Genomic DNA, 21,594 nt, shown 5'->3' on the forward strand with positions numbered 1-21,594 from the left:
TGGATTAAAAACATGTTGGGTTACAAATAACTGACTTACAAGTGAACCTTTGCAACACAAGCCATTCATAAATGGAGATGGGCAGTAGAAAAATGAAAAGCAGAATGAATAGGAGGGCGACCTCTATGAGGGGAGGCCTCTGTAGCGGGTGCCTCCACACCCCAGTCTCTGTAACCTCCTCCTTTCTTCAACATCCCTGGAGAAACCCCTAAATTTCTGGACAAATCAGTCCAGATTAAACATAGACGTCTGCTTTTAGTCTCTTTTTCCTCTTTTACCTCCTGTCTTTCCTTTCTTTCTTTTTTGTAAAATTTCATTTACTTTTCAAAAATACAACATATTAGCATAGTTGTATTTACTTCATCTAATTCGTTTAAATTTACCTTTTAGGCAGCATTCTCTCCCCCCCGCCCCCCACACCTATTTAGCTGCTTAGATTAGACCAGATTTCTAGCAGAAGCTTCATTTGGTAAAACATGAGAAGGAGAATTTAGCATTCATGGTACAAAACACCTAACTTAACATAATGACTTACATAATAACTTTCCCCTTATAGTTTTATTTTAAAACCCTGATTTGGCAGCAATTTTCATTAATCTGTGAGGATCTCAACCCTATCTATAAACCACAGACTAGTGGTAAACTTAATCTAAATCTAAAATGCCACTGCTGTTCCCAGAATTCTTTTAGTTCTTGAAAAGAGTTGCTTAGAGTTTAAAAAAACTATCCAAGACTGCCTCGGTGCATTTTTCTGAGAATCATTTAGTGTGCACAAAATAATAGAAGAGCAGTTTTCCAATTTATAATTTCCTTTCTTTTCAAATTTCAGCATCATTGCTTGTTCAAAGCTAAAAATGCAAAGCTGATTTGGTGATAAATGAGGCAAAGAAATATTTATTTATTTTTTCTCAAAATATGAGATGGGTAAATGCATGAGGTAGGGTACAGTTAGGTCTTTATAGGAATCGTTTTTAAAAGCACAGTTAGAAACTCCCAATTCTCCTATTCCCATATGCAGAGCCCAGGCCCCCTCTGCCTTGCTTCTCCCCATCCTCCCACTTCTACTTCATCCTGCTTGGCATTGTCTTTCGGAATCTGCTAAGCCATACTGGGTCCACACTACAGCCCACTGGCCTTGGCTGGAAGATGATGTTCAGTGTACACTTTCTGAATGAATGAATGAATTTTTACACCACGATTGTACACTTTTGATACCAAATCCATCTGCTCAAAATTGTGCATGATTCTAAATGTCCTACCTAATTGCTTCTGCTCTTTACTTTATTATCCAAACCCAGCTAGCTGACTACTAGTCCTGGTTTACAGTTTGTAATGCCAAACCACTTGCTCAAATTTTATTCCAACCATTATCGCCTGTAGGTTATAAATCTGTGAGGCCTGAGCTCCTGACCTCATTTCCATATCCTTTCTTATGGTATCACTGCCTTTATCACATACTTCATTAAACACTACCACGATTTACCTACACTGTATTTACTCAACCTTTTGACTGCAGTCTTGGGGTACTTATACCCTTTGTATGTAGAAAGCCTTTGGATAAGGTAATTTTTATGACTTCCTGGGAACACAGAGGCAATCGCAAGTAGAGTGGGAACCTGCCCGAGGAATGAAGATCTAATATTCTTGCAACAGGATTTTCTTATTTGTAGATCAGAGGAGGGTAAACGATGGAAACACTTTTAGAAGCACATAAAAAATGGTAGGAAAATTTCCAGTTTTCTCTCATGTTTTAATTAAAAAAGGAGTGTTTATTCTCAGGGCTCATCTTTGTGATTTCCATTCTTATTAGTGAGAGGTAGTAGATCGATTTAAAACTTTCATGCTGAGGGGCAGGTGGAGGGGCAGGTCAGAACTGAAAGTTGGGTGTCATTCCTTAATATAACCATAAGAAGTCAGGAGCTCAACAGAGCTTCCTGGCTGCTAAGATAAACAAACACACTGTAGTAAGAAATCAGTGCAGGGAGCATGGGCTAAAACAGCTGAAAAATACCACCCTAAATGGTGAGGCGTCAATAGGTATTTGAATGCCTATAAATTTTAAATGTATATTCTACTGGCCAGAATAATTACATTATCACATTGCAGAATAGTCTTGTTTCCTATTACAAAACAAGAAAAGCAGGACTCTTGTGTGTTTTTTACTTTATAAGACATTTAAATTAAAAGAGCAATAATGCTCATTATAGCAAGTCAAACAATATGGAGATATACATAAAGAAAAATTTTATCACTCCTCTTTCCCATCCATTCCCATCTGACTGAGATCACACCTATGAGAAATGCATCTCATACATACTTATATGTGTAGAGTTCTATTTATCATTAAAATTGATCTATAATTAGATTTTTCCCCTCAACAATGTATCATGGTCACGTATATTGGCTACAACATCAATAATATAGATTTAATTTATTCTTTTTAGTAGTTGTGTACTCTTCCACAGTATAGATATGTCATAGTTTGTTCGCCCTATTGATGAACATTCAAGATACTCTCTAAACAATGTTGCTCTAAACATTCTTACACATACATCTTTTATTTCCATAGTATAGGTCTCCAAAACTAGGATTGTTGGGATTGCAAAATTATTCATTTTACTATATATTCTGTTATTTTCCCAAAACTAAACTAAAAGCAATGCAAGCATCATGGCCTTAAAAAGTCTAGTAAACATCAACTTAGAGGATCAAGATTATAATATAAGAGGTACTAAAAATTCATCTCAGAATCATATCCCACCAGACGTATTAACTAAATTGTTTGTGTTGAAGATGTTTGCTTACTTTTCATGTACAATAGTAATATTTTTAAAAAACCTAATCATCTTAAGCCAAATTAATATTTGTCAAAGTTAAAAGTGGGTATATTTCTCTCCAGCTAGTCCTTATGAACTGCACACACTCGAAAATCCATGAACTCTAAAAGCCATTCCTGTTGTAGAATCAATTGCAGATTGATTTTTTAAAATTTATGAGCACATGTGAACTGATATAAAGAACAAAAATGGTAATGTTGAATTAGAAATATTTTATTGTATTTTCGAAGCAAGCGAGAGTGCTAATACGAAAAAGGGTCAGTCACACCCTTACTTGTTTCTATCATATTTTATGGACTGTGGCCTTAGTAACCAGACAGCCAGCTCTTATATACGCCATCTCAGTGAGGTAAGAATGGGATCCACGATCCAAACATAGGCATAACGATCACGCGATGTCTACAGCTGTACTCCTGCCACGGGGTGTTTATCTAAAACGATCGCTTCAAAATTACGTGGCTTCGCCATGTCATTTGGCTTGAAACTTTGGAGTGAGAGCCTAGATTCTATTTGTCTATATTTTTAACAACATATATATTCCACATAAGTGTTAACTGGCATGGCTATACTAGCCAACACACTGTAAGACTCAAACGACTGAGCATAGCATTCCCTTTCCTTAAGAAAAGAAAAATTAAGTCATGTTCTACATAAATTAAGGGAAATTTGTTTACATTACCAAAGCATTCTTTGTTTTAGAAAGTCACTCATTGCAGGATTACAAGATATGTGTGTACCCTTGGGCACATTAAAAATGGCATTCGACCAACCAAAATCTAACTCATATTATTCAAGAACACATTTATTAAGTAAAATAAACATGAGTCCAATTTTGGACCCAACTTACTGGCCCAGATGGTCTGTGTCCTTTCCTTCAGAACAAAAAAGTCGGCAAGCAATTCCTTGCTGCCTGTGCTAGGCGATTTCACAATCTCCCCAGGGTGCTTAAAAGTAACCTGCTAAAAATAGCCCCTCAGCTCTCACATTAATGTCCTCAGCTGAAGAGCCAGGTGAAAATATAAATTGTGTGAAATGTATCTCCCGCATTCCAATTCTACAGAACTACTGTTCGCTGAAAATCCCCAGTAATCTTCCTGATAATTCCAAAATTAATAACCTTTTTTTCTTTTTAACCATTTTCTCAACTGGTAGGAGAGGCAGTGTGGTGCGTGGTGAGGATGTTGGCACATTGGAGACTGGGAAGTCAGGATTCTCATTCCCCAATCAGCCGCTCACTAGCTGAGTAAGTCCCTTAACCCTCTAAGTATAAAATCCTCAATGGTAAAAGGGAAATGATAATAATACCCAACTCACGGGGTGGCTGTATGGGTCAGAAACAATGCATTGCATTTCGGGGTCTTATCCTATTAAAATATTCATAAATGCCAAAGATATATGTAAGACAAGTTAAATGTGACACTTGTAATAACAACAGGAAGAGGAAAACAACCTAAAAATAAGGGGAGATTGATCAAAATAATCACGATGCATTAATTCAAAGCTGCATATATCACGCCGCCATGAAAAATATGAAATGGGAAGATGGCTTTGATGTAATAAGTGAAAAAAAAGCAAGTGGCAAAAAACACTATGAATAAATATTGTTTTAAGCCTCCCCCGCAAACCCCACTAAGCATTTAGGTCCATTTTGATTACAATCATATATGTTTTCAAATGCATAAAAAATATCTGCCATGACAGCATAAACATATATCTGCTCTGAAGAAAAGGAGAGGGTTGCAGGCATTGTAAGTCTTTCTGTTTTTACACTATTCATTTTTGTATTGAATACATTCATTTATAATGAACCTGTATTCTTTTTATAATTAAAAATTAAGGACAATAAAAAAAAGCAATGAGAAATAATTAAAGTACTTAGCACAATGCCTCATGGGCTTTGATGAATGGCGATGGTCATAGTTACTTCTGACCAGAAGCTACAGAATCCCTCAAGGAAAATGAGTTTACGAAAACTAGCAGACCTTAGTAACATGCAACTGGTTATGTTCCTGTGGGAACTGGATCCATGTTTTTAAAGTGGTTTTTTATTATCTTATTTGTGGTGATGTTTTCATGGGTGCATATGTACATCAATATGTCAAATTGTATACTTTTAATATGTGCCATCTATTACGTGTCAATTGTAACTCATCAAAATGTTTCAAAAAAAGAAAAACAAAGTGGGCCTAAAATTTTCAACAGTACTAACATGAAAGATGGGAGAATGGATCACAATGAAAGGTTTCTAAGGTCTTTATGTTTTTCAGAAGATGTCAATATGAAGATATTAACATTAAACATTGTTAAATCAAATACATATTTTAAGTGTAATGACTCGAAGAAATAGATTACATAACTTCCAAAGCACTAGAGGGGAGAAATTGGAATAAATAAAACTTGAAAAATCCAAAAGAAGGCAGAAGAGAGAAAAAGAATAATAGAAAATAAAAATAAAATTATTAATACCTCAATAATCTCAGTCAGTATAGGTTGTCTGACCTCCTTATTAAAGTGCAAAGACTATCATTAAATTGTGGATTAAAAAAAGGCGCCACATACTAAACCCGACAAGCTCAGGGGAGGCTTGCCTGGTGGGCCTTACAGACTCAGAGAACAACAGTAACCACACAGCGGGGTGTTAACATAAAAGTGGGCCATGGCAATCGTCACATGGTAGGCCTGTAGCTTTTTTGACAAAGTTCAGGCTTAACCATAAGTGAGACTGCCCATTGTCTTTTGCATCTAAGATAACATACCTTTGAAATATCGGAGTAATTTTCTCTTCCAGACCCCTCAAGACACAACTGTAAGTATCACAGCACGAGACCTCAGAATCCCTGTTATCTTGTAGCCTGCATACCATCTCTATGTACTGCAAATGTTAACCATCCTGTCCCCGCCAATGTAAAAGAAGTCTGTGTCTCTCCATTTTGCTTTTTATCCAATTCCAGAGATTTCTCTGCTTTGCTTTCTCCTGCCCCCTTAATCTACCACCAATGGATTTCATATAACCCCCCTTATTTCTCCTTTTATTCTAATGTATAAAATAATCTGCAAAACCGCCATTCTTCAGAGCATTGCATCAATCTGTTGAGATTTTGCTTCCTGGCAATTGTTGTCAGTTTGGCTCAAATAAACTCATAAAAATTCTCTACGGGTTTGGATGTTTTTTATGTTGATAAAACAACAAACGAAAACATGGATCCATTTTTAATCAGGTCAGCTCCACAGGTATAGAGTGTGTGTGAGACTGTGTGTGTGTGTCTACACATGTAAGATGATCAGATACCTCTCCCAACTCATTGCCTTCTAACTGCTTTTCTGAAGCTCTAAATTTAATTGAAGGAAAGTTCTTTATACCAAAAATAACACAGGGAACTGAGTTGGTGAGGAAGGAAGAGGGTGATGGAAATGGAAGGGAGACAAAGAGAATTGACAAAGAGAAATAAAATTTCCTGCTATAACTTCAGCAAAATGGTCAATGAAATGTATGTGAAGTTGTCTAAAGGACACTCAGCTGGCCTACAGAAAATGATGCAGCCTTTCCTAGCGTAGGGTGGGGCTCACAGCTGAGCCCTCCCAACTCCTCTTCCCCATGACCTAAAGGTAAAAAGGCCTTCCCCACACTTTGGAGCTAAAATTCTGAGAAATGTGAGCTAAACCTACCCAGGCCAGACAGGACAATTCATCCTTTCTTTCGCAGAATCTGCAAAACTGGATGGATGGTTCTAATCAATCTTATCTGGAAAACAGATGGAAAATTCTTCCCAGAGTCAATTCTTTAGTCTTTTTCCAAAAGGAGGCCACGTGGATCCTCTGAACTGTGTGTGTCTGGCAACACTCTCTCAGCCTCTAATTGATTTTACACGCATTGGGGTCGATGTGCAGAGCATTGTGGGAAAGACCTTAGGAGACTGTGAACAGTAGTGCAGTTCATTGCCTGTAAACAGCATCTCCAAATGTCCCTCCCAGCCCTGTTATCTCGGAATCTGTGATCCCGCCTGATCACTGGGATGCTAAAATAGAAATCGCATCAGACTGAGAATCAAAAGACAGGATTCTCACACCAGTTTTCCCTTCATCCAGTTGAGTGGTAGTGAGTGAGACCATCACATCACCATTATGGGTCTCCCTTAACAATCAGGGAAGTGGGAGCAGCAATATCTGTCTCATGAATTTTTTTGGAAAGCGAATGAAACAATACAGGAAAAAGTACTTTGAACACCCATAATGTATTGCAGAAATGTAAAGTATACTCACTTCTTACATTCATCTGTTGATGGACATTTGGATTGTTTCCATTTGTGAATAATACCTCTATGAACATTGACATTCTCGAGAGATTTTTTAAAAAGCACAAAACATGGCTCACAGCTCAAGGAATTTATGATTAAGTTGATGAGAGAAGAAACTCCTGGAAAATTATCTAAAGAGGCAAATAATGGCTAAATAAATGAAAGAAATGTCACCAAACATCATGTGATTAAATATTTTAGAGGATTTAGGTAGATTGAGTTGTAGTTTCCCATGGGAAAGAAGAAATGTAGATCTTTTAAAGAAAATGTCCTGGAAGCAAAGGAAACTAAGACAGAGGATGGGTTTACTGATTGGAAGAATGGGAATAGTTTCAGATACAGAAAACACTGATCTGGTGTGCTTCTTTGAGCAGCATGTGGCACAGCCACACACCCATGAGTCTTTATGTTACAGATCTCCATTACCAGGGAGACAGCCCCAGGTCCCAGCCAGAAGAAATTAAAGGAGCGTGTTCTAGGAGAGATAAGTCATAAGGAATATATTATTTTCCTGGCCTAGACTACTCCTTGAGTACATGCATATCTCACCTCACCTATATGTCCCTGAATTCTCCTGCTGATTGGTGAAACCAACCAGTGGCCCTACTCAACCCAGATTTCTCGACCATGCCTGAATGCCAGTTAATGGCTGACTTTGTCACCCCCTCCTCATTTACTAGTGATTATAAAAGCAGTCGTAGTATCTGCAATATCCAGCAGTTAATGGCACTCATGAAGCTGTGAAAAACTGACTCAGAAAGCACAATCTATATGTAAAGGCCAGTTGTACAGACCTTCCGCTCCTCCTTGTTCTCACCCTAGAGGATGCAGAGGAAAATTCAGAGAATGACACAAAGCTGGGTGCCCTACTGCTCCCCGCTTCTTTTCCCTTGAAGAGAGCTGAGCTACTGCGCATGATTTTCTGTCTCCTGTGCCCACATGGTCTCTTGCATTATAACCTTTCTCTCCACTTTCCTCTCTTTACCTCTCTGCCAAATGTTACTTAGGGAAATCTTGCCCTGTTTGGGAACCAAAAAAGTTCCTTATATGGCTACACACTAAGAGCCATGCTGGAGGTACTTTGTGCTTAAAGAAAAGGCAAATGTAAAGGTTGGAAGTAAAATTGACGTAGAAATGAAAAGGTCTTTCCCACCTAAGTCACGTAGATAAGGCAGTCTCCTTAGAAAAGAATTCCACCTATTTCCTCATTCTTCTCTGGTGAATTTGCTTTCCTACCAACAAAATAAATATGATTTATCATTTATGCTTGTCTCGGCAACTGGCACAGCAGCTGGCACTTCCTAGATTCTTTATCAGTGCTTGTTGCTTTGGACAAAAGGAGATTAAGTCAATATTTTTTTTCTGTGTTGGTTAGTTATTAATTATTAATATCATCTAATTATTAACATAGTATTAATGTATGGTATAATATATTAACATAGAAATAATATGTTAATATTTCATTGTTAATGTATTATAAGAATTTAATGTGTATTTATAATAAATTATAATTAAATAAAGAATAATAGTTTAATGTAACACATCGTGAATACACCGTAAATGCATTGTAATAATTTGGTTATAAGTATATGGTATTTTAGGTGCATATACCAGTCACTATTTATGTCTTTGTTTCTGTGAGTAAAATGAATTTAGAGGGCCTAGAACATTCTTAAAAATAAGATTTGGAGCACTACCAATTTGTAAATCATACGGTGGATGGGTATTGTTTACATTTTAAATGTATTTAACTTTTGTTTTGATTTCAGAATTTTTGGACTGCTTTAAATCCAGCTTTATAATCAAACCCTGATGGAATAAGAAATGAATCCAAAATACGATGGTGCCAGGGCTTCAGGGGCACTCATTCCAGGTTTCTGCCACTGGTGGGGCCATAAGAACCTACAGCGTCTTTTCATTTTATCCACTTCCACCGGCTCTATTTTTGTATCTCCATATTTAGCACACAGAGCTATCTTTATCACTCCAGCTGACTGGCATGAGAGTCCCCAGGGCACAGTAGTTATACAAGAATATTGAACCATACTTCCTACCCTTCAAGTAAGACAATGCAAAGTGCAGAAAAGACATCAGCAAGCAGTCACAATGTTAAGAGAAAGTGTGTGTGTGTGTGTGTGTGTGTGTGTGCGTGTGTAGTGCTAAAGATTTCTTTCTTTGTACATCTTTTTTATTTATTGTTAAGAGCACAATATCTACAATGCTTCCCAGAAATTAGTTTTAGGCTGTATAATGTAATCTATTCCTGCGCCTAAATTCACTGGAAAGCATCATAATAAAATTTTAAAAAAAAGTTTTTTACAATCTTATAACCCAGACTTCAAAATTTAGGAGTTTTTAAAAACATCTATTACTCTTATCCTTCATTGAGAAACCATGGTTACACAGTCTAAATGAACAGTTGGATTGTTCCAATAGACTCAAATTCAAATACTGCCAGTCTTTTTCTTGCTTTTCTGTTATTCAGTTTTAGTTGATACCTATAAGAATGATCAGCTGAATGTATCAGAATGAAGACTATGAATCCTGAACAGATAATAGAATCTCTTCAAATGCTATTATGTAACTATAGAGCACTGTATCTCTTCCATTTAGATTACACATTCCATACTGCGGTCATGCACCTGAAGCTACTGAACATGTGAAATGAGGCTTGTCCGAATTGAGATATGTAATAAGTGTAAAATACATACTGGATTTCAAAGACTTGGTACAAAAGAACGAATGTAAAATGGCTCAATAATCTTTTATATTGATTGTATGTAGAAAGATAACATTTCAGATATATGGGGTTAAACAATATTCTAAAAATTATTTTTACTTGTTTCTTTTTATTTATTTTAATGTGGCCACTAGAAAATATAAAATGACTTATATAGCTTACATCTGTGGCCTACGTTATATTTCTGTCGGACAGTGTTGGTCAAGAGGCCTCCACAATAAATAGCATGACTAGTTAGTGATCTTTAAGATTGGAAGTCAGAGCAGCTGCAGAATTTTACTCCAAATCAGACTGATGAGAGGAGAATATGACTTGGAATACAAGTTAAAGTAGTCACTGAAAGTTTAGTTCCCCCATCCAAAGAATTTTAATAGTACCCAACAGGACAGTTAACTTATGTCTATAAACACAAGCACTAGGAGGGAGAATCGTCACCTTAGTGTATGTAATACCTGCTTTGCTTAACTCTTTCCTAAGCGATAACACATCCTCCATTTTCATCTCTGCCATTATTAACTGTCTCATTTCACAGCATGGAAACTGGAGAATGCATCATGAATTCATTTGTTTTGAGTTTTGTTGTGTGTTCCTCCCACCATTGCTGCTAAAATGAAGACTAGGAGTCGTTTCACAGAAAATAGAAACAGAAATTTGATTCAAGTTAAATGGAAAAGAAAACCATTAAGATTCCACGTATAGGCAACAGGCAGCTAGTTATAACTATAGAAGCATTATTAGTGGACATGAGCACAAGGAGATGTTCCTGCTAACCTTGAACATTAATATAAACGAAAAATTCAGTACCAAATCCCTGATGTGGGATTACCAGACTACTGAATTAAAAACATATTGGGAGTCATTGTTGCCAGCAAAGAATTGTGTAACTGCTGGCAAAAACAATAGTGATTTCAGGAATAGGTTGAGAACAAAACAAATAATAGCTTTGTAATGTTCTGAAACTATTACATGAATAAAACTGAGACCGGCTCCATTGCATTTCCCAGTCTAATTTGCTGACCATCTTGTCTACCCATAATTGTTTTCTGCCATTCATTTCCTCCAATTGTCAATTATTACTAAAACAATTATTTAAAAAAAAAAAAGAGTCTTTGTTTCCTGTTGCTGATGAATGCTGTGAAGTCACAGACCAGGCCAGTGCATCATAATCTTTTCCATTACAATGAATTATGCTGTCACAAACAGGATACGGCTCTTACTGGGCAAAGAGGCCGTAAATAGGGTTGAATTAGCACAAATAGTATTGTCAGCCATGACAGCAAGAAATTAGAACACTGAGACTTAATTCTCCACTTTTTAAAAACAAACTGGTTTTTGTTCCTGATAATAAAAATAGCACATGATTATTCTGGACACAAAGCAGAAAATAAAAATCATCATTACCTGAGTGACAAGACAGTCCTGTTGTTAACATTTCAGTATGTAAATTTTTAGTTCTTAACTCTTTTTTGTATATACACATAATTTTTAAGAAAATAAGATCACGTCATGTATATAATTTGTTCGCCTTCTCTTTTTCACTTAACATTTACTATGAACAGTTTCGAATGCCATTAACTATTTTAATGTAATTTAATGGCTAAATTAATTTCCATATTATGAAATATTATTTAACAATTTCTTTATTTTGTATATTTGTCTAAATTTTGGCTGTTAAAAATAGAAAAAAAATCTTTTATATACATGTTTGTCTCAACCTACAAATATTTTCTTAGGATACATTCCTAAGACAGACTAGTCACTTTTTACTAAAAAAAAAAAATGTATATTTTTAAGTAAATATTTAGAATAAGAGGCCTAGGAAATTTCCTTAACAATAAAGGTAGATACGTGCGCTAAGAGTTTAATAATCAAACTTGATATATGTACCTTCCTAACAAGATAAACAAGTGAGATACTTTTAATGATTACAAAGTTTAAGATAAACCTAAAACTGGTCTGTTCAAAATGCCCTCCCGGCCAGCCAACTGTAAGGGTGTATGTAATTCCATGAACTCCTTTTCCAAAATCACCTAGTGCAACTAGCAAACCATTTAGGAGCCAACAGATGACTCTGCAGTGATTCTGTGAACTCTTGGTTTCCTAAGAAATGTGTTTTCGGTGGCTGTGCTGTCCCTGGCTTGTGCAGAGCATCATTACCTGATGCTGGCACTAGAGGGCAGCCAGGGACAGAGAGAGGAGTTCAACATCCTTCCTGGTCTTATTTTCTCTTCTGCATGATCTTTATTTCCCCAGATAAATGAGGAGTAATTGAAAACAAGGCACCTAAGGGAAAAACAACCTGGGTATTATATAAACATGAAAATGAATAGGTAAATAAATAACATAATCTCTTTGTATACACTATTCCCTTTTCCTCAGAGAGATTAACCAAAAGGTATAGAATTCTGAGGGCTGCCATAATAAAGAACAATTAAAGACCAGAAATCTAGTTAAAAATTGAGCTACAGCATGAACAACTGGTACCCTTCGATCTCTGCAGATGGAGAAAGTGAATCCACAGCAGATCCTTGACTTTCTCCCTGGGGATTAGCAGGAACATGGGCTTTAACACAACTAGGTTCCATTTTCAGTCTCTCCCTAGCTAGGTGATCATGGACAAGTTACTTAACCTCTCTGAGCCTCCGTTTTCTCATTTATAAAATGTGGCTAGCAATGGAATCTGCCCATAGTGATTGTGAGTATTAAGTAAGAGAAGGGATATAGAAGGCTTGGCATATAGCAAATGCTCAATCATTGCTGGCTATTGTTATTCCTGGTCCCCATCTCTCTCCTAAGCTGTTTCCCATTTCCAGCTGTCCACTTACTATTTCTACCTGATTATCCCATCATCGCCTCAAAGTTAATATGTCTAAAATCAAAATCAAAATATGTCTAAAATCAAAATCTCTGCTGTTGTCTCTTTGATTGGCTATTTCTTTGACTTGACCATAAAACATATCCTCTCTAACACTTTCTCTCCTTCTATAACCACATTCAGTTTACATAACAAGTCGATTTGTTCTCTATGTGTCTCCATCTGGTTTCTTTCTCTCTTGTCACCAGCACCCAGGCCTTGGTGACCTGCTCTCTTTGCCATACCAGGTCTTGCCTCAAACGGGAAGATCTTACTGATGTCATTTCCCTTTTCAAATCCCCCTCAGTAGTCCCTAGTGTCTTTAAATTAGATTTTAACCTCCTTAGTCTGATATGACAGTCTCACATGGTCTGACCCTAACCGCCACCAGACGCTTCTTTCTCTCTTGCTCTGAATGCTCATTGCCTCTGCTCATGTCAAGCCGGTGACGTGCAGCCCCCTGGCACAGTCGCCAGGTTCAGGAAATAAAAACACAGGACACTCGGTTAAATGTAATCAGATAAACAACAAATAATATTTGGGCCTCACACACCTGTGCAATAGGGTATACTTTTACTTAAAAAGTATATGTTTTTTTTAACTGAAATTCACATCTAAATGGGAATTCTATATTTCAACTGACAACCCAAGTACATTCCTATCTCTGCCCACGCACGCAGCCCATGCTCTTATCTCTTACTGTATCCATCAGATCTCCTTCTGCCTTTCAAGGTCTCCTTCAACCTTATACCTCCATGAAGCCCGCCTGGATCAGGCTTTTCTTATCTGATACTCATTCTCTACCCTATTCATTTGGTTGCATATATAGGATGCTTGATGTCCTCTACAATTCTTCTTCTCTGAGTAAACGTTAAGTTTATCAAAGGTAGTGACTGTACTCTAAGTAGGAGAATTTAATAAACATGCTTTGGTGGTGTGGTGCCTCTGCTAACCTATAATATAGGATGTGAGGATGTGAGAGCATAGAAGAACCTCCAGAGGTCACTAATCTGGATTTAAGGTGCTCGTAGACACACGAAAATCAAAATGTGACTCCCTCTCTGCACACAGCGTCAGGCCAGGTGGATATGGCTGCCAAACCTCAGCATGCTTCTTCCTACAATCCCCTCCAACACATCCCACGAACTGTGGATTACATTTGGTGACATCTAAATTTCTTACCACTTCATACAATCTCTTCAATAATCTGATTTCACTTATATTTAAATGTGAGGGCCAGGGGTGGCTACATTATGCAACCTGTAAGTACTTAGTGATTCTAGGAGTTATGCTAGAAACCAAGAAATAAATTTCTATTTAACTGAGAAGCTTAAAAATTTGGCAATTTTTTTTCAAAATTACCAAACTCTAATAATGTAAAATATTCTGAGGAGTTTGAGAACACATCAAGAAAATTGTGAAACTATTAAGCAATTCCCAAAAAATCTATTTTAAATAACTGGCACTTCATGAATACATTTATAAGCATCTATAGGCATCCAGAAACCAATAACCAACAACACAAGTTCTAAAAGTAAAAAAAAAAATTCTAAGAATAAAATATATAATTAATAATTTTATCTATTATTTAAACCTTCAATAGTGTTTAAAACATTTTTACTCTTATAATGTAAAGTACAAATGCGTCCAATGAGAAAGTTGTTTTGAAACTGTAAGGGGAATGAACTCAACACTAAGAGAGATCAGGATCACCATAAGCAATGCCTCCGTCACTAGGCCCATGTGGAGTGGCGATTAATTCGGTTACTTTAGATTTCACTTTGCAGAAATAATAAAACGAATTCAGAGCATTGGCTTTGTAGCACTGCAGTGTCCTAGAACTAGGTGCTAAGAATTTGTTCTATTTGATTTTTCAGACCCATCATATTTGTCCAGATTAATTTTATTTCCCTCTATATTTTTTAAACCTAAATTCAACTAAGAAATATTGCTCTTTCTATTCAAGAATAGTATATTTTGCTACAGTTTCTATAGAATGAATTATAATTTTCTAATAAGGAAAAAATAACCCTCAAATTCTCCCAGGAAAGAGAACAGCCAGTGAAATCCACACTGGGACAGATCAAGCCTCAGCCACCTGTGCCAGTTACAATCTGACTGGCTCAGCTTTTCTGGCTTCCAGTTTTGCTATCTTCTTACGACAGACTCTAAACATACCAATCTCAAACTGGGATAAGCCAAATTAACAGCAACACATTTCCTTCTGTTCTTCCTTTTCAATAAACCACCAGAATCTCATTCCTTTGTTCGACATTGTGGTAACATTAATCAAGCTACTCCAGGACACAGATGTGGATATTATCAGCAGTGGATGCAAATCTGGTACATCATTTAAACAAATGTACTTGTCTGATGGCGAGGAATGTTAAAAGAATTTGGAATGTCCCTAGGAGCTTTCCAAGCTTTTGTGGGCAGCAGCAACTGTTCTGGGTTTTCATCCATTCCCTTTCAACCTCTCCACTTCCAAACCCAGTGACATTTTTCAGGTCTTTCAGAAAATATATGCTGAATTAAAGTGTTGAAATATTAACTTAAATGTAAGTAATTATTGTGAACAGTTTCTATCACTGGAGCTGTTCAGTGGTGTTTTTTGTGCTTCTAGAAGTTTCTCCTTTGTTTGAAAATGGATGTCCAGGAGAAGAAGCTTTGTGTTAACAAAACAAAACAAAACTTGATCTTCACTTAATTTTACACCAAATTTAAATTTTAGTTAAAATAACTTTTCTAACATTGACTCATTTTTGCTTGAGGGCCTATTAAGTGTATTCTAAACTAATATTGATCAAAAAAATAGTACATAGATTATTAACTAGCACTTCAAAAAAGATAGAAAACCAGGCAAATATCTACAAATTATTTTTCAAAAATGATCTTCAATGAAATTATCTATACTGTTTAATCCCCTGGTGATAATGAAACTGAGTAAAATTTAGTGGAGTTAAATTTATCTTAAAATTTTTAAAAATATTTATTATTATTAAAAAATGATGTCATAACTGAGGCTGATTTCTACATTTCTTTACAGATATAAACAAAGTTCAGTGAAAAGTTGCATGAGGATTGACCCTCAAATCATATATACTGTCTGTAGCTAATATCCTAGTTTATGATATGCATGTAGACACAACGGACAATCTTAAAAATGACACTTACCTTAATTTGCAGTTGTGGAATCATTTTAAGTTCATCCCTCTATTGAATTGTGTCTTTCTTTTCACTTCATCAACCCCTAACAAGCTTCTCTTCCACGTGTCTATACACCTAAAGATTTCTGTTCTCTCTTCTAAAATGCTGTCATCACTCCCATTACTCAAATCCAATTCAAAAGTGGGGAGAAAAAAAAATTCAAATTTGCAAGCTGTTTATGCCTAACAACTAGAGTGAAGCTGCTAAGCTTTGAGCTCAATGAATTAAAGGTTGTTTGGCTAAATGGCAGGCACACTTCCTCCTATTCTTTCTGAACTTCGTTTTCCTGCCTCCAGTGGAGCTTTTTCCTTTCCTGGGCTATAAATAGGCTGGTCGTAAGAGTACTGAGGAAAGAAGAAGGCAGGAAACGCATTTGATTTCAAAAAGCAGTGTTAGGTGCATGTGTGTTGTATGCGTTTTTTTCAAGTGAATACAAATAAACAAGCTAAGAAAAAATCAGCTTTGGAATCTGCAACATAGTAAAATTTTCTATAGTCTCGATTTCGCTCTAAGTTGTCATTTCCCATAAGCAAAGCTTGGGTTCGGAGATGTATCATTTTCTGTATAAAATATCATGAACAAACCTACATCTAATCCTTCATTTCACAAAGGAATGCCATATAAATTGAATTTCTTGGGAGAAATGAAGGAGAGGGTGGACAATGGCAATTACTAGTTTCTTTTCATTCAAAAGGAGGTTAAGTGCTCTTTGAGACAGCATTTAACAAAAGGAATATATCTTCAGGTAAACAAGAAAAGCAGACATTTTTGCTTAAAAGAAATTATGGATGTAAGTTTATAAAGCATTCATCTGCACTAAACGAATAGACTGTCCACAGTCTTGCTAATCAGAGTTGTTTAATTTCTATCATAATTACACACAACACAAACTAAAATAAAAATTTGATGTCATTTTTCACGTATGAGATTGGCAGATCCAAATTTTGGATATGGTCTGATACCCTTGACATGTGGAGAAATAAGCATTTGTATAATAATAGATGGAAGTGGAAACTGGCATAAGCTATTTAGAGGGCAATTCTCAACTTTTTTCAAAAACATTAAGTGTACATACTCTAATAAGAGACTTTAGCATGGTTGATTCTGCAAAATGGGAGTGTAGATCTAGGATGTGGGGAAAGTTTAGTTTGTGACATACATATTTTGTGCTCTTCTAATTTTTATATGTGTATATAATGCTTTAAAAACTTATTAATTTTCAGTACAGAATTTTAAAAACTGTAATTACTCTATATGATTCTATTAGATATCTATTTACTATCTATTTACCGATCATCCTACACTTACTATCTGTCAACAAGTTGATCTTTACATTGGGCTATCATTTTAAGAAGCAGTACAGGGATAGCAAAAAAAAAAATCACTTGAAAGGAGGGGCTGCTCTGAGTGTTGTTCACCGACCAGTAGCATCGGTAGCCCTTTGATCAGAATCTGTGGTGTGGGGCCCAGTGACATGTATTTTAACTCTAGATGACTCTATTGCCCACCGAAGTATGAGAATTGTTTTGTTTGTTTGTTTGTTTGTTTATATCTCACATTCTGAGAAGGATTTGAAACAATTGATTTTTTTAAGTGAAAGAATAAGGAAAAGTTTTAAAGGCTCCTTATACTGGTGACTGTTTTTAGAAGGCTAGAAGAGTTTTTGTACATAAGAAGACACTAATTTCTAAATTATTTTGAAGAAGCAACCTGGAGCAAGACAAAAATAGTGAGAAGAACAAGCTGATGGTATTTAATAGTGAGACAAAGGAGCTCTCGCTTTGGGGGTAGTCATGATAAAAAGGGATAAATTTGAAACAAACTTCACTAATATGTATATTTGAAAATTATAAGTAGCTTGAAATTAGATAAAACCAAAGCGGACATGAAGAAATGAAAAGTCTCTAGATGAAAACAAAATCTCCCATTCCCACTTCTTGTTTAATGATTTGATTATTGTTTTCCCACCCAGCCATTTCTTGTCCATTCATAGCCTTCATACAAAGTCCTGTAAATTAGAAACAATAGGTCAAACAATGAACTCAGTCAGAACTGGTGAGGAAAAAGCAAGAATATCTACATCCCAGGCACAGATGGGGAGGAAAAGATTTCTTTAAAAAAAAAGAAGAGAGAGAGAGAGAAGGAAAGGAGTGACTGACCTCCTTGTAGGAACACAAAGGAAGAAGGAAGTCCATGGTGGCCAGGATACAACAGCTGCAGAATACTGAAGTGGCTGAAAGGTACATGAGTTGACACTGGCAACAGAATGGCTGGCGGCAGGATAATATGTTGTTGGGAGCAAACCATGCTCTCGTATGAGAAGAAGGAACACTTCTAAGAAAACCCTACGACATCTACCAGGTTTTCATTGTTCTCTGGAAACATTTCTTCTCTCTTCGTAGAGAAATATTTTACTTCTCAAAAAGAACAGCTTCGTAAGCTCCCCATATAGCCTATCTCTAGAAATGAAGCATTAAAATATCTGTGGGAACAGAAAGGCTCTGTACTCAATCTAAAATTAACGAAAGACTCTTTCAAAAGACAAAGGGAAAAAGGTCAAAGGCCTTGTGAGGAAAAGGGAAAAGGTCATAGGTCTTGTGAGGAAAGGTAACGTGTGACTTTTTTCAACTATTTTGGTTCTGTAATGGGACAAAAATACATTTTTAAGATTGTATTAACCTATAAGGAATTTCAATGTGTATATGCAACACAGAGGAAACTCAAACAGAAGTCCTCAAGGAAAATCCAAAAAGAAAAAAGTCTGTGTACCAGTGCTTGAATGCGTGCGAATGCATTGCATGTGTTTGAGACTACATGCTTTGTAGGTATTTTTAATAACAGCCTGCCTTTGTTCACAAAGTGCAGAAGGTCGAGGCGATAATTAAATTGCGGGAACCGTGTTCTTTCGACTTGAATTGTATCACAGTAATGAAGATAAACCAGACTGCCCGACTGACTGGTTGAAAGGACACAGTGAAATATGGGTCTCTACCTTTTAGCAGAAGCACCGAAAAGACGACTGAAAGTTAAGAAGTTCTACATTATAGAAATAAAATATGAAAGTTAACTCTTGGATGGAATTACTAGAAGACCGTGAAATGGAAATGAAACTTTTCCATTTGTTCCATTGAAATTGGGTGGTGTTCATCAGTAGTTCATTTTTATTTCGCCTAATTCTCAGTAAACCATAATGTTAAATTTACTTTGCAAAATTACAATAATTCTGGCACAAATAAAACAGTTTACAGTGCTTCCCAGGAGAAGCTCAGCCTTGGTCAAGTTTAGTGGGAAAGTCTAAACCAGACTGCCTTCACTGGATTTGGCTTTGGCCTCTATTGGTATTCTGTTAGTTTGCCATGCACCTAAAATAAAACAGCACTAGTTTCCATGTAAAGAGGGGAAAAAAAGGGATCTTGAGACATTCTAATAATAAATGCCTAGAGCTTTTCCAGTTTTGTCAAGACTAAAATGTTATGTGATAATAACTAAAGGAAAGTCTAATTGGTATGGTAATAAAATTTTTTTGTATTAATTTTGAAAAATGGACACTTTCATTTTGCTCTTTCTGCTAATTGAATGTTTCTTTGGGAAAAGCCTTTGGATTCACCCATAAGGCAGTTTGTGAAACTAATCACTGCTGAGAGGAGGAACAAACAAATCCACCACTGGGAGAAAAATCTGTTGAAAAGAAAACAGATCCTTATAGGGACAGTGCCTGGCAGACTTCTGAAGACAGAGGGAGATTACCATGGGCTCCAAGAGCATTGGTAACCAAACATGACCTTATCTTTGTACAACATTTGGACAGAAAGTGGGGGGAAAAAATAAGGGAAAGAGCATGGCAGTGAAATTGATTTACCCATCAAAGATTAAAATTTATTGCTTTGGCAGGCACTCTGGTCCACCAAGGGCAAGTGGTAGGTTGGTTGCTGATTTAATAGTTCATAGTTTCCTTGCTCAAAAACAATAATTAGTTTGAATTCACAATAGAGTCAATATACTCCATATTCCCCTGACCCATATAATTATGCAATTAAAGAAAAAAGTTTAAATAGAGTTGATATTGATATTGGCAAGGCGAACCAATTATAAGCATTAGAATTCTGACATACATTATGAGGTACAAATTCACTCCAATTAGATTCAGCAAGTTAAAATAACTGGTCTTTTGGTCATATCCAATACGACCAAGAAACTCTTTCCCTTCCTTGCTGGCTTTGAAGAAGAAAACTGCCATTTTGTGAGCTACCGCTGGAGAGTCCCAATGGCAGGGAACTGAGGGTAGTCTCCTCCCAACAGCCAGCAAGAAACAGGCCCGTAATCCAACAGCGTGCAAGGAACTGGATGCTGCCAACTGCAAGAGCTTGGACGCAGCTCCTTTCTCAGTCAAGCCTCAGATTAACCCAAAGCCTCAGTCGATACCTCGATTGCAGCCTTATAAGACTCTGAAGCATTGGACCTAGCTAAGACCTGTCAGGCCAGCCAGACTATAGGAGAGTCTCCTATTAAGATGGTTTCTGGTTGTATGGAAGGTAATCATATTCACATAACCACGTATATCCTGTCATTTTTGCGGAATTCTATTAATTAGATGCAAGTCACAGGTCCTACCCATAGTCAGAGGGAGGGGATCAAAGAGTGTAAATAACAAGACTCAAGGCATAATGGGGGCCACCTTAGAGTCTGTCTGCCACAATGCGTAACCTACCTAGAAAGAAGAAGCAAGTACACATAATATCTGTTTCTAAAGGATAGTTAGGGCAGTGTTATCCAGAAACAGAATAGACAAAGCAACTTCTTAATTGTGCCTCCTTCAAAGCAGTGGAAAGTTTAGTGCCTTGAGAGATAAGCAAGTCATCTCTCTACCATTATGCATTTGAGCAATTCAGTAACTAAAATGTCCTCATGCTCATCAGTGAGGTTCTGTCAGTTCTAAGCTTTTGTGACTTCAGAACTGACCTTTCAAGCTTCTCAAGATATTTTGGAAGGCCACAAATCCTGGCCATAAAAGACCCCAAAGAGCCACGGCAATCTTGCAAAAGAGCAAAGTTGGAGGTATCACGCTACCTGATATGAAACTGTACTACAAGGCTATAGTAATCAAAATGGCTTGGTACTGGCATATTAAAAAGACACAGAGATCAAGGGAACAGAGAACCCAGAAATAAATCCATGCTTATATGGTCATTTATTCTATGACGTTCTGTCAACACCCTGATTTCAGTATTCTAGCCTCCAAAACTGTGAGAGAATAAATTTCTATAGTTTGAAGGTAGCCAGTTTGTGGTAGCTTGTTACAGCAGGCCCAGCCCTTTGACAGTTCCTAACAAGTACACCAAGAATTGCTTTCAGGTTACCAAGAACGAAATGTCCTCCGCCCTCTGGACAGTAGGGTGGGTGGGCTTTGAGGTCAGTTGTCTCCCAGTAGAGCAGAATCTTTTGTTTACCTCAGTAGGCCACACACATTTATTTTTATTTTTATTTTCCTTGATGTATAAGTATGTGAAAAGCGTTTAGAAGCTCCAGGAAATATCTATCTGGAGGCATGGTGTCATGCAGGCGCATGAGCTTTTCTGGTACCCCATTTACTGGCATTTGGAAAACGGCTGGGGGAATGCAAAGGCCAGGTCTATGACCGAGCACGGACACATACCCAAGATG

The 21,594-nt window shown here is 36.7% G+C and overlaps 1 protein-coding gene across 2 annotated transcripts in view; it reads right to left on the reverse strand.

The window, feature by feature from the left end:
• Nucleotides 1-16,185, reverse strand: part of RASGRP3 (RAS guanyl releasing protein 3) — an 84,958-nt gene extending 68,773 nt beyond the window's left edge. The window contains exons 1-2 of one of the 2 annotated variants that reach the window (XM_039887431.1): nucleotides 15,901-16,185; nucleotides 12,030-12,155 (exon numbers count right to left, since the gene is read on the reverse strand). The gene's annotated coding sequence lies outside the window, so the exon portion shown is untranslated. The remainder of the gene's footprint in view (nucleotides 1-12,029; nucleotides 12,156-15,900) is intronic. The other variant, XM_039887430.1, reaches the window with a different exon arrangement.
• Nucleotides 16,186-21,594: the final 5,409 nt, after the last annotated feature.

The sequence above is a fragment of the Pteropus medius genome, unplaced genomic scaffold (assembly GCF_902729225.1).
Source record: "Pteropus medius unplaced genomic scaffold, Ma_sr-lr_union100, whole genome shotgun sequence".
NCBI classification, from domain to species: domain Eukaryota; kingdom Metazoa; phylum Chordata; class Mammalia; order Chiroptera; family Pteropodidae; genus Pteropus; species Pteropus medius.